Here is a 9,233-nt window from a genome sequence, read left to right on the forward strand (position 1 = left end):
TACTACATTTCTATTATTACAACATGAGATGGCTACTGAAAATTGTTCCCACATTGCCTCCAAGAGTGCCTAGTCCTGGAGTAGGAAACACCCCACTGGTCAAACTTCTGGACACATACCTTGGTGTGCCCATCACAAAGCCAAACAAGCTAGATCCAGATGGAAGTCTATAAAATAGCATATTTAAAGGGAAAAAGTAATCAGTGGTGACTAGGAGGTATATAGCAGCAAGAGTGGGGTCCCACCCAAGAGATTTTTTGAAATGGAAATTGGTATTTTCCTTTGTGCTTTATTCTACAAAATCAGTACATGGTGGCCGTGTCAGATATAAAAAAAAATACTACCTGGCAAGTCAGAAAGACTCAGAAATAAGTGTAAGGCATAATGGTGACCTGACTGGTGATGTGTGTGGGTATTTATTTGTGAGTGCATGCACATATAAAGCAAGGCAATCCAATTTTCTCATCTGAAAAATACAAATAATAATTGCACCTATTTCACAGTGGCCTTGTACAGATTAAAGGGAGGGAAGCATGTCAAGCACTTAGTGCAGAGCCTACCGCATCGGAAGAGCTCTGAGGGGGTGGGAGAAGAAAGCAGCAGGCACAAGAGCACGCAGGCAATGCCATCCATTTGCCTCCCTTTTCTGCACGGTCTGTGGTCTGCCCAGGAGCTGCTCTAAGTGCTTTACTTGTTTTAACTCCTTTCATTTGCACATTAGGTACTTTTAAGTACCTTTAAAACAGGTGCTGTTTTATCTCCATTTTGCAAATTAGGAAACCCTCACCAAGGAGTTACTTAAGCCTAACATTGCTGAGATTACAAAGTAGGCAAGTGGGCGATGGCTGGAGACAGGATGGACCCTTGTCAGTCTGTACCTTAGGCATCAAGGGAGCGTGAGTGTACCCAGAGCCCACTTCAAGCTTCTGATGGTGTCTAGGGGTTCCCACTTTTTGCCAAGAGGCTTTCTTTTCCAAAATTAGGCATCTCATGGTTTTTGGTTTGTGAAACTGCTTAAATTTGCATAATTATAGGTTTACTGGAGACCTCTACATTCTTGAACTTTTCTGCCTGTTTCCAGCTAACTTATGATTTGTTGTTTCTCTTAAGAGCTTTTTAGATTTCCTTGGTTCTTTGTATGTCTAGTAATTTTGGAGTTTATTTTGAACATTTGGAACATTATAACTCCCTGGGTCCTGTAAATGTCCTTTAGAAATGTTGATTTTATTATTGTTTTATTAGACAGTCCGCCTGGTTGGGTTGAAACTACAAATCCTGTCTTCTGTGAGCAGTGGTTCAATTTTTAGTTTTTTTGGTTTTTTTTTTTAAGATTTTATTTATTTATTTGACACACAGAGAGAAACCACAAGTAGACGGAGAGGCAGGCAGAGAGAGAGAGAGGGAAGCAGGCTCCCTGCTGAGCAGAGAGCCCGATGTGGGACTCGATCCCAGGACTCTGAGATCATGACCTGAGCCGAAGGCAGAGGCTTAACCCACTGAGCCACCCAGGCGCCCCCAAATTTTAGTTTTTGCAGCTCTTTGGATCCCATCCCGTGTGTGTCCCACTGTGCCAGTCTGGGACCTGGGTGGGGCGCTATACCGTGGTTTGGTTGTAAAGACTTCACTAAGCCGTTTTGGGTCTCTGTTGTACATGCACATCTCACGGGTGAGTCTGAGACCTGTGTGGGCTCATACAGGGATACACAGAATGAGAGTTTCTCTTTCAGCTTCCTCTTCTATGATTTCCCGTCTTCCAAGGATACCCTATCCATGTCCCCTCGCTAGAAAGCTGCAGTTTCTCTTAGAGTTTTAGCCTCCCCACAACTATTGTGCACTTCCCATAACTGGGACAGAAGGGCAAGAGGATAAAAGAACAAAGAAAAAAAATGTGAGAGAAATATCTTGGGTTTCTCTTACATTCTGGTATGGGGAGCAGGCCCTCCCCTGTCTTCTGCCTGGAGATAAGCGTTTCTCTCTGAGTTTTAGGAGCCCATAAGTCCTTAACTTTCACCGGGGTTTGCTGTAGGGAAGGCTGAGACAGAGAGAAAGAAAAAAAATAAAGATTTCTTGCATGCTATCAGGCTACTGCCTCATCCTGTGATGAGAAAGAATTTCTGTTGGAGATTTTCACGTCTACATGTACTGCCCAGTAGACTTTGGGCTGCTCTCAAGTCTAAGCTGCGAACATGTTGCATACGTTGTTGTTTAAGTTTTGGTTTCCTTCACTAATATGTCTGCTCTTATTTATTTTCAGAGTCCTGGAATATTGCTGTCTGCATTCTTGCAGGACTTCTAGTTATAATCACCAGGTGAGCTAGGGTGTAGTAGGCTTACAACAACTTATGTGAAATCAGAAACTCTTTAAATGTATCTTTTAAATTGAGATACCCCCTTCCTATGTGATCATATATTCAATATGTACTGTGATACAAGGAAACTTAATCCCCTGGACTTACCTATAGATTGATTTCTTTATTCACTAAATAGTTGAATGCCTACTCTGTTCCATACCCTTAAAAAAAGGTGTTGGAATACAAATATAAATAAGACCCAGTTTCGACCCAAGTTTCTCAGAGTATGCACAGAAGACAGATAAACCAGTAACCACAATATAGAAGAAGTGCTATCATGGAACTTTAACATTTTTTTTTTTTTTTTATAAACCCCAAGCAGGGAACTATCTCTATTAAAGGCTAAGCTCTGATCTCTCCTTCATTTTTCATTTCCTTTGATAGCTCCCCATTTCCCTCTCTGCCTTTTAAAGTACAGTCCGGAAGAGTTGGTTTCAAGGCAGAACTAAATGTTTTCATTTCACAAAGAAAGGCGTATATTTTAAGCAAAATTAAAAGCAAATTCTCACTTCACTGGGTTGGTTATTTGAGAGGGCTTTGGAACCTCGATATATCTTTCCCAGTCTCCTCTGCCTTCATTACCTTTTGGTCTCAAGATCTTATCTCTTGTCTAAGGATCAGTCTCTGAGTTACACACTTTAAAAATACATTCTTTCAGCCATTGCGCCAATGCCAAGTTCTAGTTGTGAGTTCTATTTCAGCTTGTAAAACTCAGTTGCTTAAAATAACAAATATGTTTTATCTCACAATTTCTCTGAGTCAGATGCTCAATGCCTCCGGTTCTAAGTCTCTGTTGAGGTTGTAGTTAAGTTGTCAGATGGGGCCATCGTCTCCTGTCAGGCTTGACTGGGAAGGGTACACGTCCAAGTTCCCTTATGTGGTCATCCGCTGGATTCAGTTCCTCTTGAGGTGTTGGGCGGAGGGCTTCTTTGCTGGCTGCTGATCAGTTCTTTGCTGTGTACCTCTACTTTTAAGCTGTGCATCTCCATAGGTCTGGTCCTCACATGTCAGCTGACTTGCCTCAGAATGAGGGTGTAAGAGAATGGGAGAGAGCTCCCAGGATGGAAGCCACGGTCTTTCTGTACTCTAATCTCAGATTTTAGGCCATCACTTTTTTTTTTTTAAAGATTTTATTTATTTGACAGAGAGACATCACAAGTAGTCAGAGAGGCAGGCAGAGAGGGGGAAGCAGGCTCCCTGCTGAGGGGAGATAGCCGGATGCAGGACTCGATCCCAGGACCCCGGGATAATGACCTGAGCTGAAGGCAGAGGCCCAGCCCACTGAGTCAGGTGCCCCTAGACCATCACTTTTTACCTTACTCTATTTGTTAGAAGCAAGTCACTAACACAGCCCATGCCCAAGGGGAGGAGATTATAAAGCTTAACTGCCTGCATCAGGGCATTTCTTAGCTGCTGTAAATAGGACTTCTCTGTCCTAAGTCACAGGATAGGATAGCCTTTGCAGGCTGACTCAAAGCATCTAAAATTCCACAGATACTTATCTCTACCCTTTTTATTTTGTTTATTCATCTTAGCTTTGAACTACTTCTTTTCTAATTGGGTGGATTCAATCAAACCCCCTTTTAAAATATCCTGCAGGAAGTCGTAATGCATATTTATATATTAATAAAAATAACCATCTTCCTAAAGACGTCTCTACTATCGTTCAAAAAAAGGTGCAAAGTATTTAAGACTTCATAGTTACCTTTGATTCATGTGCCTAGTCTGCCTCTTATTTCTTTGTTGTTTTTTATTTCCCACTTATTCTTGGGAGCTGGAGGACATTTTGTGAAAAAGGAAAATCTTTATCACTCAGGGTCATTTTGGGTATAATTCTTCAGGTCATGTGATTCTGGGAGAACTCTAGAAATTCAAAATTGTTTTATTATTTATGTATTAATGCATAACTAAAGATGTGCTGGTCAAAATCACAGCAAGGGAATTGCTGCCGTGGAAAGCCTACATATCCCATTTCTATTACGTGACCTGCAGTAATCGGATTATCTCTAACAGAAGAGAATTGACAACCTTAACATTTTAGTTCAGCATTATATGATTATAATGGGATGCCACTTATAACCTTCTGCTTATTGAATTTGTGTCCACTTTGGATTTTAATAAGTTATATTATATTCTACAAAAGGTATTATTTTTGGTTTCCATATGATTTGATTTTCCCCAATTCTTGGAGGTTTTCTGTTTAACAAGACAATATTTGAAGTGTCCTCTTTCATCTGTTCAGACAGTAATCCACTTGTTGCTAAAGCTGACTGAGCAGTACTGACCATAGTATTGTCACAGTGCCCCGGGAGCACATGGCATATATGCGGAGAGGCTTGGGGGATAAGGGCATGAACATTTTGTCCTGAAGACTCTAAGTTTAGAGTTTGGTTCTAAAGACAAACCCCTTGAAATATAATCACTGTACATAGATAACGCAAGAGTAAAAAAATCAATTTCTCTTAAATTCTAGAATAAAAAATGTATTTCATTATCCTTTGTTGAATATTTTATTCATTGAACAAAATGCATTGAGTGTCCATATGTGCCAGTTCTCAGCTGAGAATTGTCACTTCCTGCAGAGCTTGTGGTATGATAGAGAAAACAGGAGTAAATGGCTCGAAATAGTGCCATCTTTCTTTATCTAAAATGAGCTTTTTACAAAGATTTTTTTAAAAGATTTTATTTATTTATTTGACACACAGAGAGACAGAGAGCACAAGCAGACAGAGCAGCCGGCAAAAGGAGAAGAAGCAGACCGCCCGCTGAGCAAGGAGCCTAATGCGGGCCTCGATCTCAGGACCCTGGGATTATAACCTGAGCCAAAGGCAGATACTGAACCAACTGAGCCACCCAGGTGTCCCAGAAGAAGGCTTTTTCTTCTTTTAAGATTTATTTATTTCCTTTAGAGGGAGAGTGCACACACAGCGGAGCGAGGGGCAACCTGGAGGAGGGACAAACTGAATCTCCCATCCAAGTACTAACCAGGCCCGACCCTGCTTAGCTTCCGAGATCAGACGAGATCGGGCGCGTTCAGGGTGGTATGGCCGTAGACGACAAACTGAATCTCAAGCAGACTCCCTGCTGAACACAGAGCCCTTCCTGGGGTTTGATCTCGCAACCCTGAGATCATGATCTGAGCCAACATCAAAAGTCAGACGCTTCACTGATGGAACCTCCCAGGTGCCCCTAAGGAGAAAATTTTATTATGAAATATATTGCACATGTATAAACTTTTGACCAAAAAACACTCACCATCTTTTAGTTAATGAAGACAATATTTAGTGTAAATGGCTTGACTAGGTGACAGTTCTTTAAAATTCTCTCACCAAAGGACATGAACCAGTCTTTTTAACCCCTTCCAAACAACCTTATCAGAAAGTCCTAGTGCTCTAAACCTGTTGTTCCCAGATCAAAGACTTCCAGTAGTGCCTCTTTGTTTACAGAATATACCTCAAACTTTTATTTAATTTATTTATTTAATTTGTTTATTATGTTATGTTAGTCACCATATAGTACATCATTAGTTTATGATGTAGTATTCCATGATTCATTGTTTGTGTATAACACCCCATACTCCATGCAACCCGTGCCCTCCTTAATACCCATCACCAGGCTCACACAACTCCCCCCCTTCTAAAACTCCCATTTCCCGGAGTCCATAGTCTCTCATAGTTCATCTCCCACTCCGATTTCTCCCCCTTCATTGTTCCCTTCTCCTAATGTCCTCCATGCTATTCCTTATGTTCCACAAATAAGTGAAACTATATGATAATTGACTTTCTCTGTGTGACTTACTTCACTTAGCATAATCTCTTGTGGTCCTTACCAAGTTGATGCAAAAGTTGAGTATTCATCCTTTCTGATGGCTGAGTAATATTCCATTGTGCATATGGACCACATCTTCTTTATCTATTTGTCTGTTGAAGGACATCTTGGTTCTTTCCACAGTTTGGCTATTGTGGCCACTGCTGCTATAAACATTGGGGTGCATATGGCCCTTCTTTTCACCACATCTGTATCTTTTTTTTTCTTTTTCTTTTATTTGACAGAGAGAGAGAGCACAAGTAGGCAGAGAGGCAAGCAGAGAGAGAGAGGAGGAAGCAGGCTCCCTGCTGAGCAGAGAGCCCGATGTGGGACTCGATCCCAGGACCCTGAGATCATGACCTGAGCCGAAGGCAGCGGCCCAACCCACTGAGCCACCCAGGCGCCCCACCACATCTGTATCTTTGCAGAAAATACCCAGTAGTGCAATTGCTGGGTCATAGGGTTGTTCTATTTTTAATTTTTTGTGGAACGTCCACACTGTTCTTTAGCTTTCTCCATAGCTTCTCCCCTTTCTCCACAGCTTCTCCAACATTTGTTGTTGCTTGCCTTGTCAGTTTTTGTCATTCTGACTGGTGTAAGGTGGTATCTCAATGTTGGGTTTTTTTGGAATTTTTTTTTTTTATTTCTTTTCAGCATAATAGTATTCATTGTTTTTGCACCACACCCAGTGCTCCATGCAATACATGCCCTCCTTAATGCCCACCACCTGGCTCCCCCAACCTCCCACCCCATGCCCCTTCAAAACCCTCAGGTTGTTTTTCAGAGTCCATAGTCTCTCATGGTTTACCTCCCCTTCCAATTTCCCTCAACTCCCTTCTCCTCTTCATCTCCCCATGTCCTCCAAGTTATTTGTTATGCTCCACAAATTAGTGAAACCATATGATAATTGACTCTCTCTGCTTGACTTATTTCGCTCAGCATAATCTCTTCCAGTCCCGTCCATGTTGCTACAAAAGTTGGGTATTCGTCCTTTCTGATGGAGGCACAATACTCCATAGTGTATATGGACCACATCAATGTTGTTTTGATTTGAATTTCCCTGGTGGCTAATGATGATGAACATTTTTTTCATGTGTCTGCTAGCCATTTGTATGTTTTCTTTGGAGAAGTGCCTGCTCGTGTCTTCTGCCCATTCTTTGACTTGATTATCTGGTTTTTTGGGTGTTGAGTTTGAGGAGTTCTTTATAGATCTTGGATATCAGCCCTTTGTCTGTAGTATCATTTGCAAATCTCTTCCATTCTGTGGGTTGCCTCTTTGCTTTATTGACTGTTTCCTTTGCTGTGCAGAAGCTTTTTATCTTGATGAAATCCCAAAAGTTCATTTTTGCTTTTGTTTCCCTGGCCTTTGGAAATGTGTCTTGAAAGAAGTTGCTGTGGCTGATGTTGAAGAGGTTACTGCTTATGTTCTTCTCTAGGATTTTGATGGATTCCTGTCTCACATGGAGGTCTTTCATCCATTGCGAGTTTATCTTTGTGTATAATATACCTCAAACTTTTAAACCAAAAGTATGAATGAAGAGTTGTGTTCCCAGAAGACTTTTCTAACCCCATCTTTTATTACTTGATTACTTTTCAGTCCCACCTTTTATAATGAATAGTGGTTACAATATTGTATTTCAACTAAACAGTTCCCTTTCCTTATGCTATTTGCCTGCATGCCTTTCCATGTGCTGTTCCCTTCACTTGGTTGTTTAACTGGTTCTTAACCAGGGCCATCTTGTCTTTTCCCTCTTCTCCTCACCAGGGACATTTAGCAATGTCTGGAGGCTTTTGGTTGTCACAGCTAGAGAATAACTGGCAGCTAGCAGGTAGAGATTAGGAATGCTACTACAATACACAGGACAGCCCCTTCAGGACAGATAATTGTCTCTCCCAAAACATTTCTAGGTTTAAGAAACCCTACCTGAATAGTACTTTCCCTCTGTTCCAATACCAAACTCTTTATGGCCTCTTTTAATGATTATTTCCTCTATGCAAGCTAGTGTTGGCCTTTCCATCCAAATAATCCCTCTTTTGACTTCAGACTTCCCTAAGCAAAGTGCTTTTGGTACTTAGTATTTTAAATAGCTTATTTAAGACTATTTTTTAGAGCAGTTTTAGGTTCATTGGCAAAATTACAGGGAAGGTACAGAAATTTCTCTTATTCCTCCACCTTCCCACACATATAATTTCTCCCATTATCAGTATCCCCTAACAGACTGATATGTTGTTATAAATGATGAACCTTCAATTACACATCATAACCATCTGAAGTCCATAGTTTACATTGGGATTCACTCTTGAAGTTATATATTCTGTAGGTTTGGACAATTGTGTAATGATATGCATCTATCATCATAGTAGCATACAGAGGATTTTCACTAAATACTAAAAATGTCTGCTTTCGCTCTCAAGCCCCCAACTACTGATCTTTTTAACTGTCTCCACAGTTTTGCCCACGTCCAGAATGTCATATGGTTAGAGTCATAAAACTGTAAGTAAATAGCTTTTTAAAATTGGCTTCTTTTGCTTAGTAGCATGCATTTCAGCTTCCTCTGTGACTTTTCATGGCTTGATAGCTCATTTCTTTTTAGCACTGGTCAGTATTCCATTGTCCGGAAGTACCACAGTTTATTTGTCCATTAACCTACTGAAGGGCATCTTGGTTGCTTCCAAATTTTGACCAGCATGAACAAAGCTGCTATACATATTCGTGTGCGGGTTTTTGTGTGGACATAAATTTCCAGCTCATTTGGAGTGCAGTTGTGGGATCATATGGTAAACGTAGGTTTAGCTTTCCCCATCTCCTCTTTACACCCACTTCGATTCTTCCATTCTCTAAAGTTCAGCTTATAGTACATCTTCTTTAGGAAGTCTTTAAATCACTTCTGCTCACAGAGTTCCTTCTTTCCTTTAAAATCATTTTATGGAGATGGTATGGCATAGAGCATAGGGTTCTCAACCTTAAGCAGGCATTGGAGTCCTCACATGAGGGCTTGATTAAAACAGGTTCCTGGGCTCCCTTCTGAGAGCTTCTGATTCAATAGATCTGAGTGGGACCCCAAAATGTGCCTG

The 9,233-nt window shown here is 40.9% G+C and overlaps 1 long non-coding RNA gene across 1 annotated transcript in view; it reads right to left on the reverse strand.

The window, feature by feature from the left end:
- Window positions 1-5,018: 5,018 nt before the first annotated feature.
- LOC132015981 (uncharacterized) overlaps window positions 5,019-9,233 on the reverse strand; it is a 50,838-nt gene continuing 46,623 nt past the window's right edge. The window contains exon 3 of the long non-coding RNA XR_009403848.1: window positions 5,019-5,540. This is a non-coding gene — a long non-coding RNA (uncharacterized LOC132015981). The remainder of the gene's footprint in view (window positions 5,541-9,233) is intronic.

The sequence above is a fragment of the Mustela nigripes genome, chromosome 4 (assembly GCF_022355385.1).
Source record: "Mustela nigripes isolate SB6536 chromosome 4, MUSNIG.SB6536, whole genome shotgun sequence".
Lineage (NCBI taxonomy): Eukaryota > Metazoa > Chordata > Mammalia > Carnivora > Mustelidae > Mustela > Mustela nigripes.